Raw genomic sequence first — 18,356 nt, forward strand, 5'->3', positions numbered from 1 at the left:
AAACCAATTTTTAAATGAAAACAACAAAAAGGTACTGTTCAGAGAAGTTGCCAAATTTTAGAGGAGTACCTTATAGGCAATAGGTTTTAAGCCCTTTTCTTAACTCTGGGCTATTTTGTCACCTAGACCTTTGTCAACAGCTTCTGTTTCTCACTTTACCCTTGTCGACTCAACATGGTCCAAGGCACAGAGCCAGGTAGGGAAAAGATAGTGTTGCATATTTTTTCCCCTCCATATCTGAGACCTTTTCTCCTACGCTGTGGGGAGTCTCTCCAATAGAGTTCTTTTACACTGTCACTGCCAAAGCAATTTTGGCTACTTAGACCTGCCATATCTTAATCAAGAATATTCTTTTAGGGACAAATTATTTGTTAATTTTGGGGAACCTAGTAAATAGCAGTGGTTGTCACTTTAAGGCACAGCCTGATCCAGAGTGTCAATGTCTTCAAGGCTTTCTTAGTACAGAGACTATATCATAAGACGAGGTTCTCTCTCACTTTATGCATTAGTTAGCACATAAGTTGGTTGTATGTAAAACAGACCTCATAGATCTTTAAATGGGTTTCTCATATAAAAGTCCAGTCTTTTATGCGGATCCTGATCTACAAACTCATCTGAGACCCAGGCTTGTTTTTCTTCCTATTCTACTGCCCTTGGGGTGTTACCCTGTTTCACATGGTCCAAGGTGGTTTACCCTCATGTCCACATTCCAGCCATCAGGATGGGAGGGATGGGAGGGCACGACCCTATCCTATAAGGGGAATTATATATGTCACTTCTAGTCACATGACTTTGGCCAGATCTTAACTACATGGCCACACCTAGCTACAAAGAAGAGGTAGTCTTTATCCTGTCAACATATATCCAGTTAAAATTCAGTGGTTCCTTCTTGAAGAATGCTGAGAAAGAACATTGGGATACAAACAGCAATCTGTACTACGTCATCTGTCAGGCTAGATTTTTATCACCTGACAGCTAAAATGACTGCCAGGAATCCCAAGACCTGCAGTGTACCAACTTAGAAACCCCTCTGGTATGCTTCTCTATATAATTTGAATATTAATTATTTTTAAAACCTGGTGGAAAGCGGCAATATTTTATGAGATCTCTGGCAGAAAATTTCCTGTGGGTTCTAGGACTCTGAATAGCCAAGTCTGATCACTTGTAATAGATAAAGTTGGAAAACGTTGACGAAGACCAATAGGTAAGCAAATAACCTCAATAAAGGTTATAGTTCCTATTGTGGCAGATTCTACAGAGACAGTAGAGTTGCAGAGGTGGGACTGTTCAGAGTACAGCATATATTTTGATGTAACCTGATCCTAGGATGGAAGGGGAAGCTTGACATAAGAACAAGCTGGAAAAGTTGGTAGGCATCAGCTCTTGAAGGTCTTACATGATGTTAAAGAGTTTGACTTTTTGATTTTTTTGCATACAATGTGAATTCATTGAGAATTTTAAAATAGGAATTTGACAAAATTGGATTTGTTTTATTGAGACCCTTCTGAATGTATTAATAGTGCAAGACTGTGCCAGCAAGAAGACATTTAAAGGGATGTTGTTGTAGTCCAGACACTGACATTCTGTGGTTCTCAACAGGGGCAATTTATGAGGACAGAACAGATAAGTCAGTTAAATTGATCTGAACCTATAATTGTATGTTTGGAGATACAGGAAGAGAAGGGAGCTTTAAGGAGTATAAGAAAGGAAGGACTATAAGTGATTTCCCAAGTTTCTTGCTTGGATGTTGTGTTAGAGTATAGGCCAAACTTCCATATCAAAGAGGCCTGGAATGTAAGGTAGAAACTTTTTTGGTATACATTCAGTCTGCCCCACGGGGTTATTCATGGGCCCAGGTTCTTTTATCATTTATCCTCCCAACTCCCATTGAGTTGTCTGTCCTCATGGGCAAAGCACATTCACTGGACCTGTATCTCTTTCCAGCCTGTGAAAAAGGGGAAAGAGGAAATGGAAGGCAAAAAATCTTTTCATTTTAAAGGACTTTTATATCACTTTTGCTATTTTTTTATTGGGGAGAACTTTAATCATATCACCATGCTCAGTTGCAAGATGAACTGGGAAATATTGTCACGAAATGGATAGCTATGTGCCTAGCTAAAACTCAGGGAGCTCTATTAATAAATAGGTATTAATAAACTAATATATTTTAATATAAACAGGTCCAGTTTTCTGTATTCAAATGCAGGTAGTTCACAACGTCATGCAGCCGTTATTATTATCATGGCCATTTCAGATCTCCCTACAATTCTCCTTCCAGATTAAATTCACAGCCAAAAGTTAAATTTCATTTCATGCCAAATAATGATTTTATAATAAACAAATGTGCCCCTGCATACCTTTAACACACAGAGAGACATGAACACTCCTCATATCTTTGCTATTAAGTTATATTTCAGTCTAGTATTCCTAGGAGTAGCAGAAATTAAGCCTCCAGGGTGCCCAGGGTTTTCTCCCTTTTTCCAATTTTTTTTCCAATCCCCTTGCCTTCTCCTCTGGTAACCTTCTAGCTTAGCATTCTCACTTATCCCATATCCCAGAAGCTCTATTACTAAAATAGAGGAGAATGGATGAGGGTACAATTAGCAATTTCCGTCACAGTTGACTAAATGGATGGTGCTGCTGTTTAATGGATTTGGGAACACAGGAGTCTAGATTTGGAAATATTAGATGATGTATTTGCTGTCCCATATCACAGGCCTTTGGCCCACCTCTGATTTAAGCTGCAGCTATGACAGAAGGGAAGCGTTGACATAGATGGAGATGAGTTCCTGGGTATGACTTTGGACTTCAGGTAGCTTATACCTCTAATGTTTTCTTTCCTTGAATTAGAATGCAAGATTTTCTGCTGAAAGAGGACCCCCATGGGCAAGGGTGCTTGAGGAGAGGGTGAACCTACTAATTGGTAAGCTTCCTGAGATCAGGAAATAGGGTCTACTTCATCTTAATAGCTCTCATAAAACCAATCAAAGAACCTTGAACAGAGCTGAAAAAACATTTAAGACTAGAAGTGTTACTATAAAATAGAACTGCTCATATTTTAAATCTTAATATAAGATACATATAATATAAATTTGTTTTTACATAATCCTTAAGTGGCTTGAATTTTTGTATATTGCGCTTCTTCATAAGTTGATCTTGATTTTTTGTCAGTTAGAATCATAGACTATTAGACCCCAGTTTTCTTTCTTTCTTTTTTTCTTTTCTAATTGAGACAGGGTCTAGGCTGGTGTCTAGCGGTGTGATCACAGCTTACTGCAGCCTCAACCTCCCTGGTAGAGCCCAGCTTTCTTATATAAACCCAAGGAATTTTAATTTACTAAGACTTATACTGCTAGTTGATAAAACTGGAATTAGAATTGTGTTTCCTATCTCTTAAATGAAGGCACTTTCTAGTACACACTCTTGCCTGCTGAGTAGCACTACCTTAAACTTAGGACTCAGAAAGTAAAAATCACTATTTTTTTTTGTATTTTTTGTAGAGACAGGATTTCACCATGTTGTCCAGTCTGGTCTCAAACTCCTAAGCTCAAGGGATCAGCCTGCCTCAGCCTCCCAAAGTGCTGGGATTACAGGCATGAGCCTCCAAGCGTGGCCTGTTGTTCTGCTTGAGATTTATTTGGTCTTCTAATCTAGTCTTGATGCAACTTAGGGCACGTGGTCTGGAATTTCTGGACTCCTCATTCAGAACTCTGAATCAAGAGAGGGCCCGACTAAAAGTCATCTTAAAACAATGGAGAAAAAGTATTAAAAATTGGCTTTAATTGAAAATAAAACCCAACCAAACCCTTCAGTGGTAAGTTTTTAAATATTAAAACACAGTATTAATTTTAGTATAATATTATGCTGTATTTTAGTATTCTATTTAGTACTTATATTATTTTTAGTATTTTATTTTCACCATGTCAGTTCAGATACAGTGATCTCAATGAGAGCATTTAGCTAATTTAATAAATATTGAATTATTTTATATTTAAATTCACAGTTATGATATAAATGTATCAAGGTAATAATAAGGTGTACTTTCCCAAATACTACCTATGTTCTGCATATTCACTGAATAAGAACTGAATGAATGCTTAAGGAGCAATAAAATCATTTCTAAATCTGAATATATAGTATTACAGTAAAAATGTAAAGATATATTTATTTCAAAATGCAATCTAAATTTTTCAAAAGCCTTAGTGCGTTTACTATCATAAGATATTTAATTACAGCTGGAATCAACCTTAAAGTTACCATGCTGATGATAATGCTTGAGATCTGTAAAATATCAAAGACTCTTAATATCTGTGTAGCCAGTTTACAATTTTCTAAGAACTCAGGTCCTTTCTTTTTCCCATGTCAGCTCTGTTTGCCAATGTTAAAGAAGGGAGAAATGTTGGGAGGCTGAGACGGGTGGATTGCCTGAGGTAAGGAGTATCAGACCAGCCTGGGCAGCACGGTGAAACCCTATCTCTACTAAAATACAAAAAATTAGCTGTGTGTGGCAGCATGGCTACACAGGAGGCTGAGGCAGGAGAACTGTTTGAACCCAAGAGGCGCAGGTTGCAGTGAGTTGAGATCATGCCACTGCACTCCAGCCTGGGTGACAGAGAGACTCCGTCTCAAAAAAGAAAAAAAAAAAAAAAAAAAAAAGAAGGGAGAAATGACAGAAAACTGGAATCAGCCAACTGAACAGCTTGTTAGGAAACCCAAAAGATTTGGAGAAAGGGGAGGCATACCTTACGTTTAAAATGAGATCCGTGGAAGTGAGGCTTTAATGGATTTACATCTTTTTCATGAACACATAATAATAATATATGTAAAACAAGAATTCCTCTAAATACATGAAATCCTCAAATCTTTTATCAGCATAGAAGGTTTTCATTTTGCCTTGAAAGTAAATATGACAAAATTAAGTTGAAGTCTTTGGAATAGCATGCTGGGGACACATTTTATGAGCAGTACTTGAAATTTCTTCAGATTAAATAAGATATTAGATACCAGAATATGCCATTTGTAGTGTATGGTGGCTTATGCCTGTAATCCCAGCACTTTGGGAGGCCTAGGCAGGATTGCTTGAGGCCAGGCGTTCAAGATAAGCCTAGGCAACATAGTGAGACCCTGCCTCTACAAAATTTAAAAAAAAAAAAAAAAATTTTTTTTTTTTTTTTTGAGATGTTGGCTCGCTCTATCGCCACGCCAGGCTGGAGTGCAGTGGCGCGATCCTGGCTCATTCCAACTTCCGTTTTCCAGTTTCAAGGAATTTTCCTGCCTCAACCTCCCGAGTAGCTGGGACTACAGGCACGCACCACCACCCCCAGCTAATTTTTTTTGTATTTTTAGTAGAGACGGGGTTTCACCATGTTGGCCAGAATGGTCTCGATTTCTTGACCTCGTGATCTGCCTGCCCACCTCGGCCTCCCAGAGTGCTGGGATTACAGGCGTGAGCCACTGCACCTGGGCAATAAACATTTTTTTAAAAATTAGGTGTGGGCCGGGCGCGGTGGCTCTCGCCTGTAATCCCAGCACTTTGGGAGGCCGAGGCGGGCGGATCACGAGGTCAAGAGATCGAGACCATCCTGGCCAACGTGGTGAAACCCCCCGTCTCTACTAAAAATACAAAACATTAGCTGGGCATGGTGGCACGCGCCTGTAGTCCCAGCTACTCAGGAGGCTGAGGCAGGAGAATTGCTTGAACCCGGGAGGCGGAGGTTGCAGTGAGCCGAGGTCGCACCACTGCACTCCAGCCTGGCGCCTGGTGACGGAGTGAGACTCCGTCTAAAAATAAAAAAAAAAATTAGGTGTGGTTGTGCACGCCTGTTGTCCTAGCTACTTGGGAGGCTGAAGAGAGGGGATCACTTGAGCCCATGAGTTTGAGGCTGCAATGAGCTTTGATCATGCCATTGCACTCCTGCCTGAGCAACAGAGTGAGACCCTGTCTCTAAAATGTATCTACATATCTATATGATTTTTTATTTTTAGTTATATGAGGGATGAGAAATACACCATATTCAGTTTTAACTCAGTTCTACCATGTTCCAAGCATCTTGGTGGAGCTTTGTCTTGTTTAGCTTATTGCAGAGTCATTCATGCCTATACTTGTTGAAACACCCATGGTTCTGCAATTCTAAATGAATCACATATATGAAATTTCATGTTTTAGGAAGGGGCACCTCACAAAAGTTAGGCTACACAGCGTTTTCTGTGCCTGAATCATTTTTGCAGTGGTACACAAAGTAATCTACTTATCTGTCCCTCTACTGAAGCCCAGCTCATTAGCCATAATAATCTATTCAGAACTTAGTTGCTTTCCCAGTTCTTGTGCTGTCTTTATCTAAATCAGAGTATCCTAGTATTAATATATTCAAGATATATTTACAGTACCATTTTGGGTATTTGTAAAAATCCCAAAACAGCTGCCAGAGAATATTTTGAATAATTGTTTCTCTCAACTATGTAATATAATTTTCCTTATATAATCTCCATTATGATATTCCTTCTTCTGTTTTTTTAAAAAAATTGAGATTATTTTAAGTTCACATGTAGTTGCAAGAAATAATACAGAAAGATCCCATATATCCTTCACTTGTTTTTCCCAATAGTAACATCTTGCACAACTATAGTAAAATATCACAACCAAGAAAATGACATTGATACAAATCATTAAAATTCACATTTTACCACTTATACATACATGCATTTGCTGTGTGCATATTTAATTCTATGAAGTTTATTAACGTGTAGATTCATGAGACCATCAACACAGTCAAGATATAGAAATAGTTCTATTACAAATATTCCTTGTGCCATGCTTCTTTTTTCTTAGACAGAGTTTCGCTCTTGTTGCCCAGGCCGGAGTGCAATGGTACAATCTCGCAGGATTCAAGCAATTTTCCTGTCTCAGCCTCACGGATAGCTGGGATTACAGGCATGTGCCACCACACCTGGCTAATTGTGTACTTTTAATAGAGACAAGGTTTCTCCATGTTGGTCAGGCTGATCTCAAATTCCTGACCTCAGGTGATCTGCCCACCTCAGTTTCCCAAAGTGCTGGAATTACAGGCATGAGCCACCACACCCAGTCAGTGCCATGCTTTTATTGCCAAGGGCTTTTCTCTCCTCATCTCCCTGGTCAACCCCTAATCTGTAATTCATCTCTATTTTTGTCACTTCAAATTTGTTATATAGACTGGGCATAGTGACTCATGCCTGTAATCCCAGTGCTTTGGAAGGTTGAGGCGGGAGGATCACATATGGTCAGGAGTTCCAAATCAGCCTGTACAACATAGTAAGATCCCACCTCTACAAAAAATTTTAAAAATTAGCCAGGTATGGCCAGGTGCAGTGGCTCATTCCTGTAATCCCAGCACTTTGGAAGGCCAGGGCGGGCAGATCATGAGGTCAAGAGTTCAAGGCCATCCTGGCCAACATGGTGAAACCTCATCTCCACTAAAAATACAAAAATTAGCTGGGCGTGGTAGTATGTGCCTGTAGTCCCAACTACTCGGGAGGCTGAGAATCACTTGAACCCAGGAGGCGGAGATTGCAGTGAGCTGAGATTGCACCACTGCACTCCAGCCTAGTGACAGAGTGAGACTCCATCTCAAAAAAAAAAAAAAAAAAAAGCCAGATGTGGTGGCATGTGCCTGTAGGTCTGGCTACTTGGGAGGTTGAGGCAGGAGGATCTCTTGAGCCCAGGAGTTTGAGGTTACAGTGAGCTATGATTGCACTGCTGCACTCCACCCTGGGTGACAGAGCAAGACCCTGTCTCAAAGAAAACAAGTCATATTAATGGAACCATACTGTATGTAACCTTTTGAGATCATGTTTTCACTCAGCATAATTCTTTTGAGATTTATCCAAGTTATCAGTATATCAGTAGACATTCCGAATGGTACAGTAATGTCCCACCAAAAATCTGCTACTCCTCCATACAAGCAATGATGACATTAGCAAAAACTGTTGACATAAACTTATTAGAATTGTGGAAATTCATTAAAGGCTTGCCACATTCCAAGGAATGGTTATCTAAGAAAAACAGGTGAATCTCAGTAAGAACAGAAAGGCTGTGGTGTTTTAACTTGCTCTAATCCTATACACCTCTCCCCAGCTCCATGGAAGCCTTGAAATTCAACAGCTTCACATCTATAGTAGCTGTGGAAACCAGAGCTTAGTAGCCACTGAAGAGAAAAGAACAGATTTGAAGCCCAAAAAGGCCCAATCCCAGAGAATTATCACTAGTTGACCTAACAGTTCACTGAAAATTCCCATAATCAGGACTTTTTTTTATCTGACCTATTTCAGAGTACACTCTATGTAAACAGCTTGATGTACAGGGCATTTATTTTTTAAACAACAATCACTAGTACAACAAAAGAAAAAATAGATAAATTAGACTTAACCAAAATTAAACTTTTGTGCTTCAAATGATAACAACAACCTACATAATGTGAGTGAAAAAAAAAGTAAAAAAGCAACTCACACACTGGGAGAAAATATTTGTAAATCATATAGCTGATAAGTGACATGTCTAGAATATGTAAAGAACTGATACAATTCAACAATAAAAAGACAACCCAACTGAAAAATTGAGAAAAGATTTGAACAGACATTCGTTCAAACAAGATAGACAAATGACCAACAAGCGCATCAAAAGATACTCAACACATTAGGGAAATGCAAATGAAACCACAATGAGATAACCACTCTATACCTTCTTGGATGCTACAATAAAAAACAAAAGCAGATCCTTTTGTAGTTCATAAGCATGATGGCTGGGATTTCACACATTAGAGCCTGCCTCAAGCCTTGTTATCACCTCATTGGAACATTACCCCTTTGACATGAAAATTCAAAAAAGACGAAAGCAAGGATGCCAATGATATGGAAAAACTGAAATTCTCACACCTGCTGGTAGGGGTGTAAAATGGTACAGCCGCTCTGGAATACAGTTTTTTTTTTTTCTTTTCTTTAGACAGACTTTCGCTCTTGTTGCCCAGGCTGGAGTGCAATGGCATAATCTCCGCTCACCACAATCTCTGCCTCCAGGGTTCAAGCAATTCTCCTGCCTCAGCCTCCAGAGTAGCTGGGATTACAGGCATGCACCACCACAACGGAGTAATTTTGTATTTTTAGTAGAGACGGGGTTTCTCCATGTTGATCAGGCTGGTCTCGAACTCCCGACCTCAGGTGATCCACCTGCCTTGGCCTCCCAAAGTGCTGGAATGACAGGCATAAGCCGCTGCACCTGACAAGAAAACAGTTTTGTGTTCCTCAGAAAGTTAACAGAGATACCATATGACCCAGCAATTCCACTCTAGGTATATAACCAGGAGAACTGGAAACATATGTGCAGAAAAACCTGGTATACCAATGTTCACAGAAGCATTATTCATAACCGACAAAAGGGAGAAAAAAACTGAATGCTCATCAACTGACAAATAGGATGAGCCAAAGGTCAAAATCAATGGAATCTTATTTGTCCATTAAAAAAATAGAGTTCTGATGCACGCTATAACATAGATGATTCTTGGGCATATTATGTTAAGTGAAAGAAGCCAGAAACAGAAGGAAACAGATTGTATGATTCCATTTATATGAAAGATCCAGAATCAGCAAATCCATAGAGACAGAGAATAGATTAGGGATTGCTGAGGTCTGGGGAGCAAACATATGGACAATAAGGTGGAAATGGGGAGTAACTGCTAATAGATACGGAGTTTCTTTTGGGGGTGATGACAGTGTTTTGGAATTACTGGTGATTTTTGCACAACTATCTAAATAGGGTTTGTACTGTCAGCGTTCAAAAAACAACTGAACTGTGAAATTTAAAAAGATGAACTTGTATGTGAATTATATCTCAACAAAGCTGTTTTTTTTTAAGTTCATTTCCTTTTTATTGCCAGAGTATTCCATAGTATGTATATAACACAATTTGTTTAATCATTCATCCACTGAAGGACATTTGGTTTTATTTGTTTGTTTCCAGTTTTTTACTATTACGAATAAAGTTGAAATAAAACAATACTTTTTTTTTTTTTTGAGACAGAGTCTTGCTCTGTTACCCAGGCTGGAGTGCAGTAGCGCAATCTCAGCTCACTGCAACTCTGCTTCCCAGGTTCAAGAAGTTCTCCTGCCTCAGCCTCCCAAGTAGCTGGGACTACAAGCATGCGCCACCACACTCGACTAATCTGTGTATTTTTGGTAGAGATGGGGTTTTGCCATGTTGGGCAGGCTGGTCTCAAACTCCTGACCTCAGGTGATCCATCTGTCTTGGCCTCCCAAAGTGCTGGGATTACAGATGTGAACCCACCACGCACAGACCAAAACTATTTTTAAAACACACAAACAACTCTTATTTCCCTCCTAATTCAAGAATTCTGGGAATTTACATGTTAAACTCTTCTGGTGAAAAATGATCATGCTTCAGTTAGAAGTTTCTTCCCTTAAATTATTTTTACTAATAAAGACTGTAAGACTCCATTCTTTTTTTTCTTCACATTACTAGAACTCATATAGAATTAAAGGAAAGATTTATGATATGACCATATCCCATACTGGAGCAACCCTTCTCTGCTTGTCCAGTATCAGAGATCATTGCTTTCTCCCCCAAAGGGCCTTTCTCACATGCTGAAATTATTGTTTATCTTTTTTTTTTTTTAACTCTTTATTATCGGTCTTCTCCATTAGACTGTTCACTCCATCACATAAGGGACCACATCTGTTTCACCTAGCATAGTCCCAGGCATGGAGTCAGTGCTCATGAAAGAAATAAATGAATGTATTTGGTTCTTATTTGAATTCATATGACAAATACTTGCATCTATGGCTCTCATCATTTAGTGAGTTATCCAGCTTTCTGGGAGAACTGTTATTACACTATTGTTTTTCTGGTTGTTCTAGCAACCCACTGGCCTCCAAAACTACAAGTTAATTCTGATGTGTTCATTTTTTCAGACAACCAAACAGTATTTTCAATTATGAAATAATACTGTTATAAATCACGTTTCTTACACTTTAGAGGGACATCAAGAGGTTTTCTCCTTATCTTTTATGAAGATGGCAAAGAAATAGTAAAGCAACAAATCTATTTGAACCAATAAATGCTAGGGAACAAAACCAAAGCAGTAGGACACATATATTCACTCTCAACTCTTTTTTTTCTTTTAAATTCTCTAAACTTTCCATAAGCACCTGTAAATTTGACTGGGTTTTTCTGTCCAAGTTTTTAGGGAAGTTTTGAAAGGTGATTGTTGCAAAACAAAGAACTCCAAAGAGCTCTGTTACAGTCTAAGTATTTCCTCTATTTTTCCTCATTGCCAGTTGCTTAAATTTCATGTCAAATTAGCAAATGATAATAGTACAACAATTGAGATTTCTACAGAAAAGGTCCAGTATAAGGTACTTTCCCAACTTTTCCCACGTCCCATCCCCTCACATTACAGAAACTGAGAAGAATTTTATCCAACTGGATTAGTTATTCTAAGTGTTACTTGTAGATTACACTGCATTTTCTCTTCTGTAGGTTTTGGTCACAAGTGTGTTCCATGTCATATCTTGGAATATGCCTAAGAGTCATGTTCCATGTCCTATCTTGGAATATGCCAGCTCCAAGATATACCCTATAATAAGTGTTTCACTACACCTTCCCCTATGCAGCTCTGAGTTTGTTTCTCAAAATCAGGGTTGTGATACCCACCAGTTAACAGTCCCATAACCTAATCTAAAAAAAGGTTATGTGCAATTGGCTTTGACATTATAAAAGCAGTATATACTTCAGTACATTCGGCCATCTTCACAAATACACAATGAGGATGCTGTTAAGAGAACAATAAGGAAGGGCATTATAGAGTGTAGTGTCCATATTGCAGATTTTCAGATGAGCATGGTGGTGTATACCTGTAATTCCCGCTACTTCAGAGGCTGAGGTGGGAGAATCACGTAAGCCCAGAAGTTCAAGTCCAGCCTGGGCAATAAGTGAGACCCTGTTTCCAAAAATAAGATGGCAGATTTTAGTGTCAAACTCCTGCTGTATTTTAATTTATGCCTTTGTAAGAACTTCATTTTAATCTTCTAAAAGTCTCCATGCTATTTATTTATGTATATATGTATTTATGTATTTTTGCTTATTGTGAACCTGTCTTACGGCTTTTCTTTTAATAAATACTGAATGCTGTGCAACACTAAGTCATATATCAAACCTTTGAGACAGTTAAATCTAGGTATCTGCCTATTGTCAAAAATTCAAAATGAAAAAAAATATATTGATTATGGCCCAATGAAATGGAAGATTTGCCAGGAGACAATCAGGTGTCCAACCACACAGGTCTGGTAACAATTTCTTGGTAGAGTTACCACGGTCCAGGTTTAGTTCTCTACTTTAAAAGTTTGGATATTCAGTTATTGCTATACCTTGATGACGTTTGGGTACTGAATCAGATTAACCGAATCAGTAACACTCAAATATACAAGGCCAGTCATGGTAGCAAGAGAGAAGCAACTTATCACATAAAAGGGATTTTTCAATGCAATTAACAGCCAATTTGTCATTAAAAACCATATAGGCCAGAAGGCAGTACAGTAAGTTAAGTACTGAAAGAAAAAAATCCTGTCACCCAAAAATTTTATTTCTCAAAAACTTTCCTTCAAAAGTAGGGAGAAATTAAGACATTCCCAGACAAAAATGGAAGGAGTCTGTTGCTAGTAGACTTGCCCTATAACAAGTGTTGGCCAGAAGCAGTGGTTCATGCCTGTAATCCCAGAACTTTGGAAGACCGAGGTGGGTGGATCACAAGGTTAAGAGATTGAGACCATCCTGGCCAACATGGCAAAACCCTGTCTCTACTAAAAATACAAAAATTAGCTGGGTGTGGTGGCATGCACCTGTAGTCCCAGCTACTCAGGAGGCTGAGGCAGGAGAATTGCTTGAACCCTGGAGGCAGAGGTTGCAGTGAGCCAAGATTGCACCAATTCATTCTAGTCTGGCAACAGAACAAGACTCCATCTCAAAAGAATCTAATATACAAAAAATATGATACTGATATATTAACTTACAATTATAAAATATAACCTTTATATCAATTAGCTAGATACTGGTGATCCCTGATTAGCACATGTTTTGTGGTCTAATTTTCATGAGAGAGATGAATTACTGCCAGAAGCTTGCTAGGTGGACATGGACTCAGAGTTCACAGAGCAAGTTCGATGATCTTAATGACCATTGTCAAGGTGGTGTGAGAGGCAAGTTCATTTGACTTCACTATAGGGGGAGACCCAAATGGACTGTTTTTCTGAACAGAGCCAGATCTAAATGTCCATAATTGCATGGCCAAATCTTTCCTAGGCTTCAGTGCTGGAACTCTTCCTGCTCTCCTCTGGTTGCTACACACTTTCTTTTACCTTTTTTTCTTTGCATTATTTCTGTGGTTACATCATTTCTTCAATTAGATTTATGTAAATTTATAAAGTAGAGCCCATTTTGCCTTTTCAAGATTACATATCCCAGTTAGGCAAAGTGGCTCTTGCCTGCAATCCCAGCATTTTATGATGCCAAGGCAGGATGATTACATGAGGCCAGGAGTACAAGACCATCCTGGGCAACACAGCAGGCCCCATGTCTACAACAAAACTTAAAATTAGCTGGACGTGTTGGGGCATGCCTATAGCCCCAATTACTCTGGAGGTTCAGGTGGAAGGATCTCTTGATCCCAGGAGGTAGACGTTACAGTGAGCTATGACTGTACTACTGTCCTCCAGTTTGGGCAACAGAGCAAGACTCTGTCTCTAGAAGAAAAAAAAAAAAGATTGCATATCTGCTCTGACTTGTATTTGTTTTCTTTTAAAATTAATTATTTAAAGATTGTCATATATATTCCAACGTTTAGTTTTGTGTGTGTATTTGGTTGGGATCTGCATGTGCCTCTGGCCTCCATGTACTACTATATCTTTAAACTGTCAGCATATCATTATGTATCACGGATGTGTACGTCTAAGTACTGTTCATCTTTATGAAATGACAATGTACAGACAGCACAGGAAGAGATATTTATGATGTGTTATGGTGAATTTCATAAATTTGAGCATGATCAGCTATGTTATTTTTGTTATAAATGCAATGAAATATTGAACATAATCTCTACTATAATATATATTACTTTGCAGATTTCATTTTGTTCAGTATTTCTCAAAGGCTCTTAAGTTTCAGATGAGGATATTTTATTTAGAAAAAGAACTCAAGGAAAACAGGTATGTGAGGCATTGCACAAACTTGAACAATTCAGTAATGGATTCTGTCCTGTGTCTCCCATAACTGGAACATGTAATTATTGAATGACTAACTAATATGCTCAGCTCTATATTAAATGGAAATCCTAAAACACACTGTTGGTAGAAAAGTATAAACCAAAATTACTATTTGTGTAGAAATGCAGTAATTGTGCAAATCTCAGCAAATATATTTTCAGAGATCTTAGTTTCATTAAAATAATGTAAGATAGCACATAATACAATGTTTAGCATAAACTAGATGATCAAAAATATTAGTGTCTCTTAATATTACAAAAAATGTCCAACATATAATAAAAAGTATCAGTCATACGAACCACCAAGAAAGTAACAACTTGAATGAGAAAAGACAATCAACTGATACCAATACAGATGAATCAGGTAGTACTGGAATTATTTGACAAGCACTTCAAAACAGCCTTCATAAAAATGCTTCAATAGCCTATTAAAAATTTTCTGGAAATGATGGGGGAAAAAGTGAAAAATCCGAGAAAATAAATTGAAGTAATAAAAAAGAACTAAGTGGAAACTATAAAGCTGAAAAATAGAGCTGGGTCTGGTGGCATGCACCTGTAGTCCTAGCTACTTAGGAGGCTGATGCAGGAGGATCATTTTAACCCAGGAGTTTGAAGCTATAGTGCACTATAACCATGCCTGTGACTAGCCACTGCACTCCAGCCTGGAAAACATAGTGAGACCTCAACTCTAAAACCAAAACAGAACTAAAAAACAGAAATAAAATAGCAATAGTAGAATGGACAAAACAGAAGATAGCATCAGAGTCCTTCAGGACAGATCAGTGGAATTCACTCAAATTGAACAACAGAGAGAAAAACAGAATGAGGAAAAAATGAACAGAGGCTCAGGGACTTGCAGGATAATAACAAAATAGCCAACGTTTACATCACCTAAGTTCCATGAGAGTTGTCGTGGCAGAGAGTGAAACTAAAAGAGTACTTGAAAAATCATTGCTGAAACTTCCCAAATTTGTTGAAAAACACAAAACTGCAGATTCAAGAGTCTGAGCAAATCCCAACAGGTTAAACCTAAAGAAATCCACTCCAAGACGCATCAAAATTAACTTCTTAAAAACTAAGTGCAAATTTAATCAGTTAAACTTCTTAAAGAAAAAAACCTTAAAAGCAGCCAGAGAAAAATGACAGATTATTTTTAAGATAACACCTATTTGAATGACAGTCAATTTCTCATCTGAAACCATAGAGAACAGAAGGAAGTGGCACAGCATCTTTTTTTTAATAGAGTGGGTCTCACTCTGTCACTTAGACTGGAGTGAAGTGGCCCAATCACTGCAGCTTCCAACTTCTTGGCTCAAGTGATCTTCCCACCTTAGCTTCCTGAGTAGCTGGGACTACAGGTGAGCACCACCATGCCTGGGCTCAGTTTCCTTCTCCCCTGACCCCAGACAAGATCTTGCTATGTTGCACAGGCTGGCCTTAAATTCCTGGCCTCAAGTGATTTTCCCACCTTGGGCTGTGGAGTCACTGGGATTACAGAAGTGAGCCACCTCACCCAGCTGGTACAGCATTTTTTAATTGCTAAAATAAAAGAACTTTCCACTGCAAAGTTCACACCTAGCAAAATTATTCTCTAGGAATGAAGGGGAAGTAAAGACATTCCCAGATGAATGAAAAATGAAAGAATTTGTTGCTTGCAGACTTATCCTTAAAGATTGGCTACAGAAAGTTCTTTAAATAGAAAACAAATGATAAAATATATCAGAGGATTAGCAAGGAAAAAGGAATAGCAGAATGAGCGGAAATACAGACATATCCAAAAGCATGTTTTATAAATCATACAATAGTATGTTTCATAAACCATGAATTTTATAAATCATATTTGATGACTGAAACAAAAATTATAGGCTGAGCATGGTGGCTCGCGAGGCTGAGGCAGATGGACTACCTGAGGTCAGGAGTTTGAGACCAACCTGACCAACCTGGTGAAGCCCCATCTCTAGTAAAAAAAATATACGATTAGCCTGACATGATGGTGCATGCCTGTAATCCCAGCTACTTGGGAGACTGAGGCAGAATTGCTTGAACCTGGGAGGCAGAGGTTGCAGTGAGCTGAGATTGCACCGCTGTACTCCAGCCTGGGCAATGAAAGCAAAACTCCATCTCAAAAAAACTAAAAAAAAACCTATTGGAATTAGTCTGAGTGGAGCAAGCAAGCAAGCTGGGTGGTTGTGTGGTCACATCTCAGAAACCGGTAGTACTTGCAGCATGACTGACTGACTGAAGAGCAGATTGCAGAATTCGAAGCAGCTTTTTCACTATTTCACAAATATGGTGATGGAACTATAACAACAAGGAATTAGGAATTGTAATGAGGCCTCTTGGGCATAATCCCACAGAAGCAAAATTACAGGACATGATTAATGAAGTAGATGCTGATGGTAATGGCACAATTGACTTCCCTAAATTTCTGCTTCCCTGAATTTCTGACAATGATGGCAAGAAAAGTGAAAGACACAGACAGTGAAGAAGAAATTAGAGAAGCATTCTGTGTGCTTGATAAGGATGGTAATGGCTATACTAGTGCAGCAGAACTTCACCATGTGATGACAAACCTTGGAGAGAATTTAACAGATGACAAGGCTGATGCAATGATCAGGGAAGCAGATATTGATGGTGACAGTCAAGTAAACTATGAAGAGTTTGTACAAATGATGACAGCAAAGTGAAGACCTTGTACAGAGTGTGTTAAATTTCTTGTACAAAATTGTTTATTGGCCTTCTCTTTGTAACTTGTCTGTAAAAGGTTTCTCCCTACTGTCTAAAAAATACACATGAATAGTAATTAGGACTCTATTCCTCCATGTTTCCTTCCCTTATCTTACTCTCACTGTCCTGAAACCTTATTTTGGAAAACTGATAAAGTAACATGTTACATGTGGCTTATTCTGGATATATCTAAGCCCTTCTGCACAGCTAAACTTAGATGGAGTTGGTCAAATGAAGAAACATCTGGGTTATGCTTTCTTTAAAGCTAGTTTTCTCTAGGAACTGTCAGCATGTTGTTGAAGTGTGTAGTTGTAACCATGCGTGGACTATATAGATATTCAACAATATGTACTTAAAAGTTGCACTACTGCAAAATGGGCGTACTATCCCAGTACTTGCACACTACTTTTTTTTTGTACTGCTGGTACTATACCAGAAAATAATAATTTTTTTTTGAGACGGAGTTTCGCTTTTGTTGCCCAGACCTCTGCCTCCCGGGTTGAAGCAATTCTCCTGCCTCAGCCTCCCGAGTAGTTGGAATTACATGCATGTGCAACAACACCTGGCTAATTTTGTATTTTTAGTAGATATGGGGTTTCTCCATGTTGGTCAGGCTGGTCTCCAACTCTCGACCTCATGTGATCCACCCTCATCCACCTCCCAAAGTGCTGGGATTACAGGTGTGAGTCACCGCGCCCAGCCAAAGATTTTTCTTTTTAATTGTTACTTACTTTTTAAACTTTGTTTAGCCACTTGAAGAAAATTTGCTTACGGTACAACTTGCCCCGAAACCATTCCAAGTTGTATATTTGTTTTCCAATTTAAAAAATTGCAATTAAAAAAAGAAACAAAAATTATAACATCATCTGATACTCAAGATAGTGATGATTTAAAGGCGAAGGGTTTCCATCCACACTTCACTCAAAATGGTAAAACCTAAGAATAGACTCTGATAAGTCACAATGCATATTTTAACACCAGAGCAACCACTACAAGCCAAAGAGATACACTAAAAAAACTACAAATAAATCAAGTTGCATCCCCAAAAATGTTCAAGTAACCCCAGAGAAGGCAAGAAAAGAGAAAAAGAAGAACAAGAATAAGAAGAAACAAGAGAAAATAATGAAATGAGAGACGTAAGTGCTAGCAGTTACCTTAATGCAAATGATCCAAATACACAAATCAAAGATATGGATAAGTAGGCAGGGCGCGGTTGCTCACGCCTGTAATCCCAACACTTTGGGAGGCTAAGGCAGGCGGATCACTTGAGGTCAGGAGTTTGAGACCAGCCTGGGCAACAGGGCAAAACCCCGTCTCTACTACAAA

General features: G+C 38.6%; 2 pseudogenes; both read left to right on the top strand.

The window, feature by feature from the left end:
• The first annotated feature begins 8,749 nt into the window (after positions 1–8,749).
• Positions 8,750–8,847, top strand: LOC116562588 (annotated as a pseudogene).
• A 7,616-nt stretch (positions 8,848–16,463) lies between these two features.
• LOC116562506 lies at positions 16,464–17,028 on the top strand (annotated as a pseudogene).
• The last annotated feature ends 1,328 nt before the right edge of the window (positions 17,029–18,356 follow it).

This window comes from Sapajus apella, unplaced genomic scaffold (assembly GCF_009761245.1).
Source record: "Sapajus apella isolate SASKATOON/1434 unplaced genomic scaffold, GSC_monkey_1.0 scaffold32, whole genome shotgun sequence".
NCBI classification, from domain to species: domain Eukaryota; kingdom Metazoa; phylum Chordata; class Mammalia; order Primates; family Cebidae; genus Sapajus; species Sapajus apella.